This window comes from Chiloscyllium plagiosum, unplaced genomic scaffold, assembly GCF_037043375.1.
Source record: "Chiloscyllium plagiosum isolate Xiang-an unplaced genomic scaffold, Cpla_swu_hap1 HiC_scaffold_21, whole genome shotgun sequence".
Classification (NCBI taxonomy): Eukaryota; Metazoa; Chordata; class Chondrichthyes; order Orectolobiformes; family Hemiscylliidae; genus Chiloscyllium; species Chiloscyllium plagiosum.
The window spans coordinates 63,511,765-63,531,722 of NW_028270159.1; the positions used below are offsets into that span (position 1 = coordinate 63,511,765).

Below are 19,958 nucleotides of genomic sequence, written 5' to 3' on the forward strand. Positions count from 1 at the left end.
CCATCTGTATCTTCCTGTAATATAAGACCATCCTCCTCACTGCCAACCACCCGGTCAATCATTGTATCGAACACAAACTTAGTTATTACACTCTCCCCACCCCTAGTCCAAATTCACAGATGTTCCATTTATACATACCACAAAATTTAAGGTTATAGTTCACACAACACCAGGCTATAGTCCAACAGGTTTATTCGGAGGCACTAGCTTTCGAAGCGCAGCTCCTTCATCAGGTAGTTGTGCGAGTTGAAAGCTCGTGCCTCCGAATAAACCTGGTGTTGTGTGATTTTTAACTTTGTCCACCCCAGTCCAACACTGACATTTCCGAATCATAAATAATAAGGGACACAACATTGATCCCTGTGTTGCACCATTATACACCAGCCTCCAGTCACACCAACAGGCTTCTACCATCACCCTCTGACTCCTACCACTAAAGTTGATTTAGATGCAACTTGGCAAGTCACTAATGACTCCTACCTATTCCCTGGTTGTTCTGTTCTACTTGACACACTTGTTGAATACCTGGGGATTCTCCCTAAACTTGCCGTGTCAGCAGGTTTCCATGCCCCTGTATTAGTCATTCCTCTCCGAGTAAAGAATTTCTTCCTCATTGCAGTCTTAAATAGCGTGTCCCTTATCCTGCCATTATTTGCCTTAAATGTAGAGTAGACAGCCAGAAAAAAAACATGTTTAATTCCACCTTGTCATGTGTTTAGTGAATTTTCTACATTTCACTGCGATCACCTCTCATTTTTTGAAACCCCAGAGAACATAGGCCGAGTTTCTGCATCAGACAATCTCGCCATCTGAAGGACGAATCTGAAGAATGTCCATTGCACTTCCTCTGTGGTCACAATATATTCTCTCTCAGATTAGGTCACCAAAACTGTACACAATACTCCAGGTACAGGCTCACCAAGACACTATGACACTAATTCACCATTTTATTGCATCGATATTCTGATTCCTTTCATTGAAGGTGAACCCAACTTTAACTTTCCACTTACATATATTCTTCCAAATACCCTTCAAAAATTCCGAAGTTATGAAGTATGATTTCCTTTCAGAAATGTATACTAATTCTCTCTAATGTTGCTGTTAATTTCTAAATATCCAATATCGCATCCTGTCTCATAGATTCCAAACGTTTCTCTACAGATGTCAAGTTAATTCGTCTGCATTTCTTCGCACTATCGCTTTTTCCCTTTCTAGATGTCTGGAATGATTCCATTCATCGAGGAGAAAGTGAGGACTGCAGATGCTTGAGATCAGAGCGAAAATGTGTTGCTCGAAAAGCGCAGCAGGTCAGGCAGCATCCAAAGAGCAGGAGAATCGACGTTTCGGGCATGAACCCTGCTTCAGGAATGAAGAAAGGCTCATACCCGAAACGTCGATTCTCCTGCTCTTCGTATCCTGCCTGACCTGCTGCGCTTTTCCAGCAACACATTTTTAGCTCCATTCCATTCATCTACCTACCATGCTTGGATCACGTTTTTTTCCCTTCCATTTACCTACACTGGCTTTCCAGCCTCAATGGAATGTACAGGAAAATAAACGAGAGTCATCGACAGTGCAATTAATACTTCTATTGCTGATTTATTTCTGACACTTTGAAATGAATTACATCTGTTTCGGTCGACATGGCAATGCTCCATCCAGCTCCATGTTCAAGTATTATATTGTTACTGATATGAATTGACTTTGTGTCTTTAGTTCCACAAGTCCTATATGATCAAGTGGTATTTCTGGGTGATTTTCTGGATCTTCCTCTATGAAGACAGATGCAAAATAACTGGTTATTTTATTGGCCATTTCCCTGTTCTCTAGAATAACCTCTCATCTCCCGATTACAAATTTACACATTTGACCTTGCTTCTATTTTGTTTCCTTTGACATACATATGTAGATTTATGCACTCTTTGTGTTCCTGTTTGTTAGCATGCATGTTCGCTTTTTGATTTCCTCATCAGTTTCATGGCCCCCCTTTTCTGAATTGTAAATTTCTGACATTTCTCAGGTTTCTGAAATTCTTCTGAAGTCACTTGTTATGATTAATATAGTCTTTAATTTGTTATATTAACCATCATTAAATCACTTTCTCAGTCTTGGGTGTTTTTACCATAAAGAAATTGACTTTTGTTTCAGACTTTGCAGTATTTCTATTAAGCAGATATATCCAAGATCATTTCAAGAGGATAGAAAAGAGATTGTGAGATCCTGGCTGATATTTTGACATCATCGCAGGCCATGGGTGAGGTCCCGGATGACTGGAGGACAGGAAATGTTGTGCCCTTATTCAAGAAGGGTTGCAAAGAAAAACCTGGGATCGATAAACCAGTAAACTGAACATCTGTAGTTGGTCAGGTACTTGAGAAGATTCTGAGAGATAAGATAAACATACATTTGGAAAGGCAGGGTATGATTAGGAGCAGTCAGCACGGCTTTGTGTATTGGAGATCATTGCTGACAAATTTATTAGAGTTCTTTGATGAAAAGTGACCAGCAACATTGACGAAGGCAGGGTGATATATGTAGTCCAATTGATTTTAGTAAGGCCTTCAATAAGGGTTCTCATGGTACGGTGCTCTGGAAGGTTAGATTGCATGGAATTGAGTGGGAACAGGGGAAATTAGATTCAAAATTACCTTGATGGTAAGAAGCAGAGAGTTATAGTGGAAGGATGCTTGTCGGACAGGAGGCCTCAGTGTTCGGTGCTGGGATCATTACTGTTTGTTTTATGTATAAGGATTTAGATTTGAATGTACAAGGCATGATTAATAAGATTGTAGATGACAATAAATAATGTGATATCGTGGACAGTGAGGAAGGTTGTCAGACATTGCAGCAGGACATTGATCAGCTGAGGAAGTGGGCTAAGAAATGGCAAATGGAGTTGAATGTGGACAAATGTGAGTTCTTGCATCTTGCAAAGTCAATTCAAGGTCTGAGTTTCATGGTGAATGGTTGGGCCTTAAGGGTTGTAGTGGAACAGCCAGACCCTGGGATTCAGGTGCACGATTCTCTTCGGAATGTTGATAGACAGGACATTGAGGAAGGTTTTTGGCACACTGGCCATCAGCAGTCAGGGCATTGAATACCGAAGTTGAGGAGTTATGTTTCGGTTATGCTTTACTGGTGAGACCATATTTGTAGCATTATGTTCAGTTTTGTTCACTTTGTTAAGGGAAGGGTGTTATTAAACTGGAAAGTCTGCAGAGGAAATTTACAAGGATGCTGCCAAGGACTCAATTGTCTGGGTTTTAAGGAGAGGTTTGACAAGCTAGGACATTTTACTTTAGAGTTAAAGAGACTGAAGGGGGATCTCATGGAAGTGGATAAGATCATGGGAGGCATGGATAGAGTGAATGCACTCAGTTTTTTTTCCCCAATGTTGGACAATCCCGGACTAGAGGGCATCAGTTTAAGGTCAGAGGAGAAAGAATAAAAGGGAATATGAGAGGCAACTTTGTTTACACAGAGGGTGGTATGCATATGGAATGAGCTGCCAGCGGAAATGGTTGAGGCAGGTACATTAACAATATTTAACAGGCATTTGGACAAATACATGGACAGGAAAAGCTTAGAAGGATACCGGGAAATAGCAGGGAAATGTGTTAGTGTGAATGGACATTTTGTTCGGAATGGACCACTTTGGGCCGAAGGGCTTGTCTCTATGCCGTAGGACTGTGACTGGAACAGCCATTGCTTGTCTCTCACTGAATATTATATTGTACTTTTCCAATCTACTGGAGCTAACTTGACCCTCTAGCCTCCAGGCTTCCATGATGCTTGACGGTAATGTTCAAATTTTCTATATTGCATGCAGATGGTATGTAAAATGCAACATATTAATGTTCCAATTTCTCAAAGCTGCTTCAGAACAAGGTTAGTAATTAGTCTTTCTGACCACACAACACCAAATCCAAAATAACCTGCTCTCTAGTTTGTTTCACAACATACTCTTCAACCCACCTGATACACACTTAAGGAATATATTTCTCACAACACTAGCAGTCACTTAGTTAACGCAGTTTTGGTACAACTTGATGCCATCTAGTATTACTGCAACACCCACGATTATTTGTTACTCATCAACAGGATGAGGGCGTCGCTGGATAACCAGCATTTATTGCCCATGCCAGAGGGCAGTTAAGAGTCAACAGCATTGCCTTGGGTCCGAAGTCACATGCAGGCCAGACCTGGTAAGGACAGCAGTTTCCTTCCCTTAAGGAAATCAATGACCCAAGATGAGATTTTCCAACAATCAACAATGGATTCCTGGTAATCATAAATCCTTGATTCCAGAAACATATTGAATTCAAATTCCACCATCCGCCATGACAGAATTCAAACTTGGGCAGTCAGAACTTTCCCTGGGTCTCTGGGTTAAGAGCCCAGCGATAATACCACGAGGCCATTGTTTCCCCTTGCATATGCTTGCATATCCAATTTCCAGAGGATATGATGCAAAATATTTGCACGACAGTTTTGGTTTCGATATATAATGCACCAATGTTTGCTTCTCCTTGCGATTTGTAAGATCCGCCCAAACTGATTCTGTGGGATCTGACGGACAGTGTCTGTGGCGTTGTTAGTGATAGACTTGGACAAGACATACAGGGAGACTCGCCTAGACGCTGGGATGATTTGAAGAATTGGTCAGCAATATACGACAAGGATTAATATCCTCCCCGCTCTGTCAGGATAAGTGTTAGTATATTCTCTCTGCTCCCTCACACTCGCTGTATATCGGTTATAGCACCTACCCCACGAACAAGGATCACACTGACTCTCCAAATAAGGCTCAAGCATGACCACTCTCACGATTGAATTCATCACCTTCCTTCCCCCACTTTTTCTGTCACTGACACTGTAGCCGTGCAGACTAATAACACGGCGTGGATACAACACAATGGACAGACTCCATCCTGACACCTCACCCTTCCCCCCTCCACCGACACCAGCACTAACAGCAGGGCCACCCACTCCCGCCCTCACTCCGTCTCTCCCCTTCTCCCATTCCATGAGAAACAGCCTGGAATAGGACAGAATGGACCAAGCCAGGTGGTCGAGTTCCTGACTTCCATTTCCTCATCTCCCCACCCTGACATGTGGTGAGGACCAGGAGGCCTTGTGTGGAGATTCTGAAACATCTACGTCCCACCAACCGAGAAAGGAACAATATTCAGTAAAGAACAATTCTCAATTTAAACCCACTGACAGTTCCAAACTCATCTCACTCACTCACAATAGAACAGATACCCCATTTCACAGAGATGCAGGAATTGAAATACACAGAAGTATTGGTAAGCATCCCAATATACCAACTATCAGAATGCATACAAGGAGATAGGGAGACGCACACATAGAAGCACACAGAGACATATAAAGTCACACACAAATAGACAGAAACACGGATATAATCACACAGGCTAATACACAGACAGAAAGACGTAGTCACAAAAATACACAGATAACAAACACATTGACACAGACACACACATACATATACACGCACAAAGAGCCAGACACTAGTGTCATTAAGATACAAATAAATAAGTTTTTGATTTACAAGGAGATCAAGAACTCTAGGGAGAAGGTAGTAGAATCATGTTGACAAACATATAAGAAATTATTGAATAGCATGTCAGACTTGATGGGCCGAATGGCCTAATTCTGTTCCTATCTTTAATGTTTGTGTGGTGTTATGCTTCCTGAGACAGCAACAGATGCTGGGTTACATACATATTTGATTGAAAGAGTCAGTGGTATTGTGGAACAAAGTTGGAGGGCGGAATTGTTTCTGTCTATTCCGTGTTATTGTATCCTTATATCCGAAAATAACAGAGTAGTTGTTATGGAGGACTTTAACTTTACAAATATTGACTGGAAACGCTACAGTTCAATTACTTTATATGGGTCAGCTTTTGTCCATTGGTTTCCTGACACAGTATGTAGATAGGCCAACAAGGGGCGAGGCCAAATTGGAAGAGGTACTGGGTAATGAACCAGACCAGGTATTGGATTTGGAGGTAGATGAACACTTGGCTGATAGTGACCACAATTCAGTTATGCTTACCTTAGCGATAGAAAGTGACAGGTGTGTATACCGTAGGGCAAGTGTTATAGCTGGGGGAAAGACAAATATGATGCGATCAGGAAACGTTTTAGGATGCATAGGATGGGGAACGAAACTGCAGGGGATAGGCACAATTCAAATGTGGAGCTTTTTCAAACAACAGCTACTGTGTGTCCTTGATAAGTTTATTCATGTCAGGAAAGAAGGAAGTGGTCGACTGAGGCTGCTGTGGTTTACTGAAGAAGTTGAATTTTTTGTCAAGAGGAAGAAAGAGGCTTATGCAAAGATGAAAATTGAAGGCTCAGTTCAGATGCTTGAGAGTTACAAGTTAGCCTGGAAGGACTTAAAGAATAGCCAGGAGAGAGGATGAGAAATCTTTTGGCAAGTAGGATCGAGGAAAACCCTTAAACTTTCTATCAGTATGTCGAGAATGACCAAATTATGATTAGGGCCAATCAAGGATAGTAGTGTGAAGTTGTGTGTGTAGTCCAAGGAGATAGAACAGGCATTAAATAAATATTTAAATCAGTATTCACACTGGAAAGGCAATGCTATCGAGGCCAATATGGAGTAAAGGCTGTTAGACTAGATGGGATTGAGGTTCGAAAGGTGGAGATGTTAGCAATTCTAGAGAGTGTGAAAATAGATAAGTCCCCTTGGCCAGATGCGATTAATCCTAGGATTCTCTGAGAAGTTAGAGAGGAGGTTACACAACATTGGTTCGAAACTTTACATCACCAATGTCTACAGGAATAGAGCCAGAAGACTGGAGGACAGCAAATGTCCCCTTGTTCAAGAAATGGAGAAGAGACAACCCTGGTAATTATATACCAGGCTTACTTTAGTTATGGGTAAAGTGTTGGAAAGGATTATAAGAGATAAGATTTATTATCATCTAGAAAGGAATCATTTGTTTCGTGATAGTCAACAAGGTTTTGTGAAGGGTATGTCATGTCTCACAAATCTTACTGAGTTCATTGAGAAGGTGAGTAAACAGGTGAATGAGATAAAGTGGGGTATATGGATTTCAGTAAAACGTTTTTATGACCCCCATGTTAGCGTAATGCAGAAAATATGGAGAGTGTCGCGTTGGAAAAGCAGAACAGATGAGGCAGCGTCCAAGAAGTAGGAGAGTCGATGTTTCATTTGTAAGCCCTTCATCAGAAATCAGTGTTCTGGTCCCCAGCATCTGCAGTCTTCACTTTCTCCTAGCTCCTCGGATGCTGCCTGGCCTGCTGTGCTATTCCAGCACCACACTTCCGACTCTGATCTCAAACATCTGTAGTCCTTACTTTCTCCCAGAAAATACGGAGATGTGGAATTGAGAGTGATTTAGTGGTTTGGATCAGAAATTGGATAGCTGAAAGAAGACAGAGGGTGGTAGTTGATGGGGAATGTTCATCGTTGTGTTCAGTCGCTAGTGGTATACTGTAAAAGTCTGTTTGGGGACGACTCTTCTTTGTCTTCTTGAAAATGTCCTTAATGAGGGAATGGAAGGATAAGTTAGTAAATTTACAGTTCGCAGTAAGGTCGGTGGAGCTGTGGGTAGTGCTGAAGAATATTGCAGGTACTGAGCTGTAATGTTCTATGTTCAAGGACCTACAATGGGCTGAATAGCTTCCTTCTGTGATGTAACAATTCTGAGGTTTTCTGACCCACAATGACAGCTTTAGGTGCCTGGGGAGACAAGCTGGTCCAGTCAAGGACACCCACTGCACAAACATCCATTATCTCTTCCTGTTCTCTGATATGCAGAGGCCTCAAAATATCTGTCCAAACAAAATAGATTGATTCAAATTCAAGCAGTCAGGAGGATGTTCACCCGAGGGAATTGCCATCAGGAGTTTTAATTAATAACATGATTTCAGAATAACACAAATAATAAAACAATATCACAGCAGCATAATAATTGGCAGCAGAGTAAAACTTACAGTTGCAAATAGTTCCAAGTTCAACATTGTGTTCAGTTTTGGTCACCTTGCTATAGGAAGGATGGTATTAAACTGGAACTTTACAAGGATGTTGCCAGGACTCAAGGGTCTGAGTCATAGGGAGAATATGGATAAGCTGGGACATTTCTCTTTAGCGTGCAGCAGCCAGGGGCTGCACGAAGTGCTTTATGAGGCTAGTCATGGCCAACATCAGTTCCAGTCTCCCAGCCTGCCTCAATCCACTACAATTTTCCTACAAGCGGAATGTGTCCATTGCGGGTGTCATATCCCTGGTTCATCTGGACAACAAGGACACGCACGTCAGATTCCTGCTCATTGATTATACGTTCACCTTCAACACCATTATTCCCTTCAGACTGATCACAAAACTCCCTGACCGTATTCTCGGCTCTGCCCTCTGAAATTGGATCCTCAGCTTTCTGACCCACAGTGCACAATCAGTGAAAATAGGTAAGTGTGTCTCTTCCATGATAATATTCAACACTGAAATCCCAAAGGATGTGTCCTCTGCCCCCTACTATACTCCCTGTACACCCACGACTGTATTGCCAAGTTTTGAACGAATGCCGTCTACATGTTCACTGATGACACCATCATATTCGGATAGATATGTAATGATGGCAAGTCAAAATACAGAATGGAAATAGAGGACTTTGTGATGTGCTGCACTGAGACCCACTTCTCTTTCAACATCAGCAGAACTAACCAACTGATCAATGACTTCAGAAAAAAAGGAGGAGAACATGCCGCCATCTCCATCAATGGAACTGAAGTTGAAATGGTGGACAACATTAAGATCCTCGGAGTGAAGATAACCGATAGCCTGTCCTGGACTTTCCATGTAGATGTGACAGTCGAGATGGCACAACAACCCCTCTTCATTCTCCGGCAGCTCAGGACATTTGGCATGCCCACCAGGATTCTCACCACTTTCTACAAATGCACCACTGAGAGTAAACCATCTGGGTGCATAATGGCCTGGTGTGGCAACATCCCAACCCAGGACACTAAGAGAAATGACAGAAGGTTGTGTGCACAGCCCACGCCATGAAGGAAGCCTTCCTCCCGTCCATTGACTCCATTTACACGGCAACCAAAGACCCATTGCACTCTGGATCACAAACAATCTCTTCCATCAGGCAGACAGTACAGAAGCTTAAACACTCAAACCAACGGCTCAACAAGAGCATCTTCCCAACCATTTTTAAACTGAGGAATGGAATCTCTGACTTCAAATAGTGCTGATCTTAATCACGTTGATCTTGCCTATTGCATGCCATTTGTGGTGTAGCCTGTATGCGTCAGTCTGTTTTTAGTTTACCCTCTGATCTGTATGTCCTTGCTTATTGTAGGAGCGAGATTCCCCAGCTAGGGACAAAGACTCTGGAGGCAGAGAGGACACAGGCAGGGAGTCGACTTTAATTCAAGCAAAAATAAGTTATTGCAGGTAGAGTACCAAAGGATCTTCCTTAAATTTGGCGTTAACATAAGAAGACAATGGTTTCCTTAATCCTCAGCTCAGATCAGAAGATGAATGCTGATCCAAGTTACCTTGAGCTGTGGGGTGGTGGGTATCTCCTGGTTTTCACCTTGTAGAGGGTGGCCTTTACCAGTCACCTCATAGGGTTCGTCGTTTCCTATTTGGGAGGTTCTGCCCTCCTTTCTCCCCGCAGCGCTCTGTTTCTTCTTTGATGATGACCCTCCTTGAGCCCACCATTCATTAGATTAGATTCCCTACAGTGTGGAAATAGGCCTTTCGACCCAACAAGTCCACACCGACCCGCCGAAGCGCAACCCTCCCAGACCCATCCCCCTACATCTAACACTATGGGCAATTTAGCATATCCAATTCACCTAACCTGCAGATTTTTGGATGGTGGGAGGAAACTGGAGCACCCGGAGGAAACCCATGCACACAGAGATTCGCCTGAGATGGGAATTGAACCCGGGTCTCTGTGAGCAGCACCGCTGTGAGGCAACAGTGCTAACCACTGTGCCACTGTGCCACCCATCTTCACCATCCGAAGAGCGACCAGCATCCTCACCGTGCAGCTGCTGTTCTCCCCTTTGCTAGTAGGTTTTGGGGGCCTGGCACGTTTTCGTCCTCCTGTTTTTATAAGAATCCACTCTTCTGCCTCCTTGGTTCTATCCTCCTCCATTGCCTCCATCTGACCTGTAGAAGCTTGGATCGGCTGCTGTACCTACCTGTTGGCTGCTGTCTGCTCCGCTCCAGCCTGTCCTTCCTTCTGGGTGCCACCAGATACCGTTCCCTTGCTGATTTGTGGTGCTTTGCTGATCTTTGGTGATGACCCTCCTTGAGCCCACTATTCACCTCTGGCCATCTGTGCGTTGGTGGGGGACGCTCGTTTTGGGCAGGCCGTGTACACGTGGTACGCCTTTCCACACAGATTACAGTTCTTGGCCTCTTTGCACTCCTTGGTCGGGTGACCCTCCTGTTTGCAGTTCCGACAGATAGTGACCTTACAGTCAGCCGCAATGTGGCCTGACCTACCACAGAATTAGCACACTTCTGGCTGTGCTTCGTATGTCATGTACATTCTGCTCCCTCCGATTGCAAAGCTGGATTGTGGGTAGAGGATGTTCCCATGGCATCGACCCTCAGGGTTACCCTGACCTGCCACTTGCTGGTCTAGATTCTGAAAGGGTCAACCACATCAGTGCATTCTGCCTCAACCTGGAGGTATCTTCTCAAGAAAGTGAGGACATCAGCTGCTGGAAAGTGGGAGCTGTACAAATGAATCGTAACAACCCGAATGTTCTGCGCAGGACGCACACACAACAGCTGACAAGATAGAGAACAGAGGCTCCCCTTCCTTCTCCTTGAAGACCTTCTGGAGCTGCTCACACTGCTTCACTTTCCTGAAGGTCACATCGAAATAACCTGCCCCAGGAAAAGCCTACATGCAGCACACATCGGCTGCTTCACATCAGCAGCACTCGAGCAAAATCTTCTTCATGAACAACATCCGATTGACAGGTGTACGATCCTCCACCTTCTTCACAGTCACCCTGTGTTGCGAATGTCCTGGTCTGGTCTGCGGCCAGCTGCTGAGGTCATAGTTCCTAGCTTGGCTGGTACCTGAATTGGCGTGAGGCCAAAGCGAGCATGAAGATTCACCAAGAGCAGGGCAGCGCAACCAAAGATCCTCCAACGTGCAATCATGATCCAGCGATGATCTCGACTAGTTGTGATGACTGGAAACTCGACACCCGTCCTGTTATGAACAGACACTTGATCTTAGCCAAAAGAAACTCTATTAAAAATCTCGCTGAAAATCTAAGTTCAGTACCTCTACTGCTTTTCTGTAATTAATCTACCAGTCAGTTTCTCAAATATGTTTCCCATTTTATCAATGTGTGTTGTTTTTTTTTTCTCTGCCCATTACTTTCAGTTCCAATAATTTCTTCAAATTAGTTTATTTACTAATTTAATCCTATATACTTTTCTCCTCAGTCTCAGGTTTTCTCCTATTGCTGGAAAGGCTTTGTTTATGCCTTTTTCTGTGAATACAGAAGTGAAGTAGTTGATTCATGTTTCTCTGTTTACCATTCTCCATTCCCTGGTTTCAGACTGTAAGGAAGCTGACACTTTGACTAAAAAGAACAGCTGTTGTCTATTCACCCTGTAGGTAACTTAGCATGGATAATTCACCTGACCTGTACAATTTTGGATTGTGAGAGGAAAATGGAGCACCCGGAGGAAACATACATAAACAAAGGGAGAATGTGCAAACTCCACACAGAGGGTCACCCACAGCTAGAATCAAGCCCGGATCCATGGCACTATGAGGCATCAGTACTTGCCACTAAACCACCATGCCACACTTGCTTTTTGTCAACATAGTTCAATGACAAAGGTACAAAATCTACTCATGATGCAAGTTCCAATACCACATACCGTGTGATATTTAGATTGTTTTTAGATTGGAAAGATTGCATGGCTTTGTGAGTGGGAGATCATGCCTCACAAATTTGTTTGAGTTCTTTGATGAAGTGACCAGGAATGATGAGGAGGGCTCTACGGTAGACATAGTCTGTATGGTTTTCAGTAAGGCATTTGACAAGGTTACCATTGATAGGCTGATCTGGAAGGTTAGAATCGCATGGAATCGAGAGGGAGCTGACAAATTGGACACATAATTGGCTTGATGGTAGTAAGCAGAGGGTAATAGTGGAAGGATGCTCTCGGACTGGAGGGCTGTGACACATGAAGTGCCTCAGGGGTCAGTGCTGGGCCCATTGCTATTTGTTATCGATATCAATGATATTCTTCAGAATGTACAAGGCATGCTTCGTAAATGTGAAGGTGACATTAAAATAGGTGGCATCGTGGAGAGTGAGGAAGGTTATTAGAAATTGCAGCAGGACCTTGATCAAACTGGAGAAGTGGGCTGAAGAATGTTTGCAAAGTCAGATCAAGGTCGGAGTTTCATGGTGAATGGTCGGGCCTTAAGGAGTGTAGTTGAGCAGAGGGACCTTGAAGTTCAGGTCCACCGTTCTCTGAAAGTGGAGTCACAGTTAGATATGGCCGTGAAGAAGGCTTTTGGGACACTGACAGTCATCGATCAGGACGTGGAGGAGAGAAGTTGGGAAGTTATGTTGCAGTCATACAGGATGTTGGTGAGGCTGCACTTTTAGTGTTGTGTTCAGTTTTGGTCACATTGCGATCAGAAGGATGTTTCTAAACTGGAATGTGTGCAGACGGAATTTACAAACATGTTGCCAGGACTGAACAGTATGATATATAGGGAGGGGTTGGACAAGCGAGGATTATTTTCTTTCGAGCGTAGGAGATTGAGGGGGATCTTATAGAAGTGTACAAGATTATGAGAGGCACGGATAGGGTGAATTGACTCAACTTTTTTTTCCCCAGAGTTGGGGAATTGAGGACGAGGGAGCATCAGTTTCAGGTGAGAGGCGAAAGAATAAAAGGAAAACCGATGGAAACTGTTTTACACAGAGAGTGTTGCACAAGGAGAATGAGATGCCAGCGTAATTGGTTGAATCATTTATATTAACAATATTTAAACAGCATTTGGAAAGTACATGGACAGGAAAGGACAAGACAGCTATGGGCCATGTGCTGGGAAATGGACTTAGTATGGATGAACATTTGGGTCAACATGGACCAGTTTGGGCCAAAGGGCCTCTCTCTATGCTTTAGGACTTGATGACTCTATATATAGAACAGCATTTGGGCCAAACTGTCATATTTCCTTTTGTCATGTGTTCGAAGATTATTTGGGCAAAGTTCTGTCAAGATAACGCTGCAGATTATTTGCTTTTCAGTTTGTTATCAAACGTGTGTGTCTGTGTGTGTGTCTGTGTGTGAGAGACAGAGAGAGAGAGAGAGAGAGAGTGTTCCACTGTATTTTTCAAAGGGAAATAACAATGTAAATATTTGCAATATCCTCTCGTCATTCCTCTTTCCATCATAGTTTGAGTAACTTTGTTTTGGTCATAAACGTGTTGTTTTAGCAGCTTAAAGAAATCTGCTTGACTTGTTCCTAACACTGACCCTGACACACTCTGAGAACTATATCATCGGCCATATCACCAACATAGATATAATTAATTTTGTGGCCAGTGGAGAGGTGGGACTAGAAAAGGGAACAGCGGTCCAAAAATATTGGAAATTATCGACTCAGTCAGCCGAACTTCAGTGTAGAGGAGTTTGTTGGAGGGAGTTCTGAGGGATAGGACTTACATCCATTTAGAAAGATAAGGACTGATTGGGGATAGTCAAAATGGCTTTGTGTAATGGAAATCATGTCTCATTAATGTGATTGAATAATTTGAAAAGGTGATAAAGAAGATTGAAGAATGCGCTGTCGAATATATTGTTTTCACAGACTTCAGCAAGGCGTTTAATAAGGTTCCCTATAATAGATTATTCAGGTCAAGTGACATGGAATCCAGGGAAAACTAACCAATTGGATACAAAATTGTCTTGAAGGTAACCGATTGTTTTCTAGATTGGAGGCTTGTCGCCAGTGGTGTTTGGTCGGGGTGAGCAGGCTGGAATAAAGGATCTGTTTGCACGCTGTGAGACTCTCTGATTGTATAAGAGGGATGAGGAGCAATTCTAAAAAGGGCCTTTCAAGTGGAAATTCTCTTCCACAGAGAATTCTCTTCTATGTGCCTATCCAAAAATCTCTTACGTTTCCCTCACGTATTTGACTCTACTACCACCGCTGGCAGTGCATTCCATACACCCACCACTTTGTGTTAAAAATTATCCTACCGCTGATATTTCCCCCAAACCTTTCTTTAATTATCTTAAAATGATGACCTCTCGTGATAGACATTTCTGCCCTGCGGAAAAGGTCTCTGACTATTCATTCTCTCTTTGCCTCTCATCATCTTTGACACCTCTATCAAGTCACCTCTCATTCTTCTTAATGCAAATGAGTAAAGCCCTAGCTCCCTCAATTTCTTTTCATAAGACCTACCCTCCAGTACAGACAGCATCCTAGTAAATTTACTCTGCACCATTTTAAAGCTTCCACGTCCTTCCTAGATCAGATCTGAACACAATATTGCAGGTGCGGTCTAACCAGGGCTCGACAGAGCTGCAGCATAACATCACATCTCTTAAAGTCAATCTTCCTGCTAATGAAAGCTCACACACCATTCGCCTTCTTAACAACCCTACCAATTTGAGTATTATCTTTGAGGGATCTAGAGACATGGACACCAAAATCACTCTGTTCTTCCACACTGCCAAGAACCCTGCCTATAACCCTGTATTCTGCATTCAAATTTAAGCTTGCAAAGGGAATTAATTCACACTTTACCAGTTTGAATTTCATCTGCCACTTCTTAGCCCAGCTCTGCATTATGTCAATGTCCCGTTGCAACCTACAACAGCCCTCCAAACACCCATGTACAACTTCACAAACCTTCGTGTCATTGGTAAACTTACTAAACCATCCTTCCACTTCCTCATTGAAATCAGCTATAAAAATCACAAAGTGCAGAGGTCTCAGAACGGATCCCTGCGGGACACCACTGGTCCCTTTCAATTATCTAGCTCTCCTCACCCTCTGTGTAAGGGAATTCCTGACATTCACTATCCTCTGTTTGAAGAAAACATTCTCTGCTTCTACACCATGACCTATTGATATGAATAAAAGAGGAAACACGGGGGATTAGAAAGAGAGACTGGGCCTGAACTCAAGGTAGTATTAGACCAAGGATGACATCAAGGAATCTGAGGAAATTTGCACTGACTGTGAATTTATTGCGACCTCTCCACTTTTTGGAGTCAGTCACAACACAAGGGAGATGTTTATCATCGGTGCACATCAATCATCTCAGCCGTTGGACATCTCTGCTGGAGATCCTAAGTGTAACTCACTCAGCCCAAGTATCTCCACTTTGTCAGCATAGCGTCCTTATAGAGTGGAAGCAGGACATTCAGCCCATTGAGTCCAAACAGAGCAGAAGTGCTAATATTCACTGACGTTCAGAACAAGTTGGCCCTCCTCAGCTCTTGAAACAGTCTGTGTGCATGTACACCAAGAATTGGACACCATTCAATATCGTGCTGGTAAAGTCTGGGTAACACTCATGTAACAGCACTCTACATTTCGACAGTAAAAGGTGCAGCGTATTCGGCATCTCAATCTGTGTTCACAAGAATATGCGGAAGTCATTCAACGCTTCAAAATATTGGACAAGACGTGTGATTGCTCATTCAGTCCCTCTTGCCAATTACACAGTAAGGGAAGGAATCTGCTAACTCCCTCACTTACACGGGATCAGAAAGAGAGTGGTTTGCATCTGGAGTTACTTACTGAGGAACAGGAAACTAACCCAGGAACAAGAAGGTGTTAGAGATGCTACAACTTCACAAACAAATGGAGCAGGGACCCAACAGCTAGACTGCACCATCTTGTCCCTCGTGACTTAATTATTAATTGTACATTTGTGTAACTTTAACATTTTTTTTGGCAGTAGCAATGATGCCAACTTTTTTAACCATTTTCCCAGGTGTCCTCCATCTCCAATATAGCAGACCCATGGTCTCCATGGAGGTCAGAAGGTGGTGCGGAATTGTTAAGTGTTTCAGAATGAAGGTATTGTGACTGCTGACAGTATTGTGTACAAAGTGACATTCAATGCAGTTTCACACAGTAACTGTGGATTAAAGTGTTCAGAGTTCATTTAGAGACTGTACCTCTCTGTCAATAGACATGAGGGCACTGCAGAGGCAGATAAACTTTCGGGAGTCAACCATCCAGTTAAAATATAGCATTTTCACCCTATTCAGCTGTTTAGGACGTAATGAGTGTCCGTCAAAAACCATCAAGTTTCATCTTCTTATTCTCTCAAAGCGCTACAGTTTAAACATATAGTTATTGTTCTCTCTCCTCATGGTGCCACCATGCCAGGGTTTTGTCTGGTGAAACTACTTTGCACTGTCTCGGTGACAAAAAGACCATTATTTATAAAACAGACCAAATCTGTAAACAATGCACCAAATACTGTGTCAATAAAACACTCCCATCGGGAAAGGTATATAACTCTGGTACTTCAATCATTTTGCATGAAGTGCCACGTATCACTTACTTCCTGCCCCATAAGAATTTTGTTCGTGACTTATGACCAAGGACATCGAGGTTCTTTTCAGCACCAGCCCTTCCCAACCTCTCACCATTTAATAGATATAAAGGGAATGATTGTATTATTTGTTCACATCTGAATCATTCATATACCTTGTGAATACCTACTGCAAAAACACTGTTCCTTCTGCCAGCCAACAAGCCTTCAGACCTGAAAAAAAATGCACTACTCTTCTCATTCTCCATTACCCAATGTTTAATCAATATAATATGTATTCCAACCCTACCTACCCATGGACTCTAATATTCTCCACTCACCCATATTCAAACATGTCAAACGTATTCTGAAAATTCAAATACTCCACTCCCACTGCTTCTCAATTGTCGATGTCACAGCAGACAATATTCACAACCCCCATCAGGTTCAGCAAAGATTATTTCCTTTCCTGAATCTAGTCCGATGCACCAAATCATATCATTATTCTCCAAGTGAATAGTTGTCACATTCTTCATAAAAGGTTACAATATTTTTCTCACAGCTGAAATCAAGTTACTTAGTTTTCTGTATTCTCTCCCCATCCTGTTTTAAATATTTAGTGGAAAAATAACTGGTTTCCAGTCTGCAGCATCCTTTCCAGAATGTAACCAGCTTTGAAGAATAATCAGTCATTCTTTCATTAGCTCTGTTGCCACCTCTTCAATACTCTGGGATGGAGCTCATCAGATGCAGCAACTTATGAAACTTCAATTCAATTAGATTTTCAAAACATACTCTTCATTAATTCTAATGTTCTGCCGTCCATCATTTTTTTTACCAGACACTCTGTTCCCTTATTTTTCAGAAAGTTAGTTTCTATACCAACTCGTATGGAGATGGAACCAATGCATTCCTCTCAGCAGCAGATGGCTTCTGTCAGCTAGTAATACATCGGAGGACTACACTTCAGAGATGGTGTATATATTACCCACTCCTGGGTGGAAAGTTCCAGAATCGAAACAGTTCTCCTCATGGTGAGAGTCAGCAAAGTCCTGTTCCTGGTGTGAAGCTACAGGTTATACTGAAGGAGGGGACACCGCTCAGTGAGCACCTCATTTTTGAACCAAGCTGGCTTCACACTTTACACCTGGAATGTGTCCAGTTTAGACAAATGTTCCTGGAAATCCCAGGGAGGAAATTGCAATGCCCACCTCCTCTCTGTTTACAAAGCTTCCCTTCTGTCTTGTCTCAGATCCATTTGTTTCCCATGCACCCAGACACTCTGTAAATGCAGTATCCAGGGAGGCATCCCCAGACCCTCAGGTCCCCCTGAATGAACCCAGCAGCTGACAATACAAAGCCAGGAAAACCATTCACCTGAACTTCACTGACCTTCTACTGACACCAGCAAGTCAAATTCCCACACCCATGGTGCACGCAAATGCCTCCCTCTCCTCAGTTTCTTTTCCTAGCTAAGAAAGCTGTTACGTTTCCACACAGTCCCACAGTAACTCTCTCGAAAGAAGCAGTTTACAATGTGACATTATGTTTCTCTGTATCTCAGCAATTAGTCGGACAGCACCAGTATTGCCGACGAAATTGGTCACTACACTCAGAGAAGAGAGATAGAAGGAACATAACTTACTTTAAACAGGTACATACCTAAATTACGTGATATTCAGGAATATCAGAAAAGGGAAAATGTTAGAATAACTTCCCATTCTATTTTCTTGCAGTTCATCATCAGCAATCCTTCTGCTTGCTTTGCCTGTCTCTTGCTCTGTCTCTCTTTTGCTGAACGTTCCTCCATTCATTCAACACAAACCTCCCACTCACCCTTCTTATCATCCCTGATATAAATAATATTACTTCCCAGTTGCATTAAGTTTTGATAAGGTCACTGAACTCGAAACGTTATCTGTGTTCCTCCTGACAGAGAGACATGACTGCTGAGATTCTACAACACTTCTAGATGCTGAAGAATTTTGTCAGAACTCAAGTATCCACAGTTCCTTCGTTTATTTAACATTTTATGTTGTTGTTTCCCAGGATGCCAGCATTTGTTGTCCATCACTAATTGCTCTTGACTGTGAGGCCACTTGTCAAGAAAATATGGAGCCAACCATATTGTTATGGGGCAGAATTCACACTTAGTCCAGACTGGGCAAAAATGTTAAGGTTCTTTACGAAAGGTTATCGGTAAAATAAGGAAAAAGAAATCTGGTGGTTTATGGTTGCCACGAGTGAATTTAGGTTTCATTCCGATTTTTATCATTCGAATTTCTGTTCTGTCATCGGCTGTGGTAGGATTTGGAACAATAAGTTTAGAGTCATAGCCTGTGCCTCCGAATTACACAATCAGTGATATTATTACTCTGATACAGTGCCCCTGCTGTGAAGTAACTGTAGAGACAAGAATAAGTTTGTGGTCAAAATATTTGTAATGGGGAAGGTCAGAAGAGAAGTGAAGCCATAAAGTCTGAAGTTAAGGAAGGGGTAGATGACAAGCTCATTCAGCAACAGCACTGAGGCAGAAGTGGAGACTGGAGATATTTTAGAGGTGGATTTAATGACAGACAATCCAGAATTGTAGAACATTTTAGGGTAAAAAGGAGAGTCGAAGTCGAGTTTATGACTGAAAGTTTATGCTTTTGCTAAATATAAATAACCGAAGTAGCAATAACCCTCACCATCATCATAGAATTGACAGAGATAGGTTTACCAGGAACACCAAGGATAGCGAGGATGGCGTAGTAATCTTCCTGAATAATCAGTACGCCTTCTATCTGCAACTCTAACCATGCCGAATCTAGAGAAAGATAGTAAAGACCATCGGATAAACTCCTGTCCATTGTTGGAACATTCCAGCCTAATGTTCTCAGATTTTGATCCACTGTTGGAACATTCCAGTCTAATGTTCTCAGGTTCTGGTCCATTGTTGGAACATTCCAGGCTAATTTTCTCAGATTCTGATCTCTCCCTCTCTCTGTAGCTGCTGATCCCAATCGTGTCGAGGATGACGCTGCCCCGAATACTATGGCGTAACACGTTGATAGAAGCCCCTAATTATGGAACAGGGAAACCCTCCAGTGACACTGTTAAGTCCAGGAAGACTGATATTAATCACAGTCACTGAACAAACAGCTCCAGTTAACCCCTTCCACAACCACCCTGACATATTCCAATAACACTTGGACTGGATGGGATGCTGACATCGCTGACTATTGGGCGAATGGTACATTTCCAAATGTAGAGTTTGACGTAAGGGAGGGAGATGATGCTTTCTCTTCACTAGCTCGTTGATTCTACTGTGTTTTGGCAAGGTAAGAATTTCTGGGCACCTGACGCCATCTGTGACT

The 19,958-nt window shown here is 42.7% G+C and overlaps 1 pseudogene; it reads right to left on the reverse strand.

Annotated features, from left to right (window-relative positions):
* Positions 1–19,535, reverse strand: part of LOC148146286 (putative G protein-coupled receptor 139) — a 34,929-nt pseudogene extending 15,394 nt beyond the window's left edge.
* Positions 19,536–19,958: the final 423 nt, after the last annotated feature.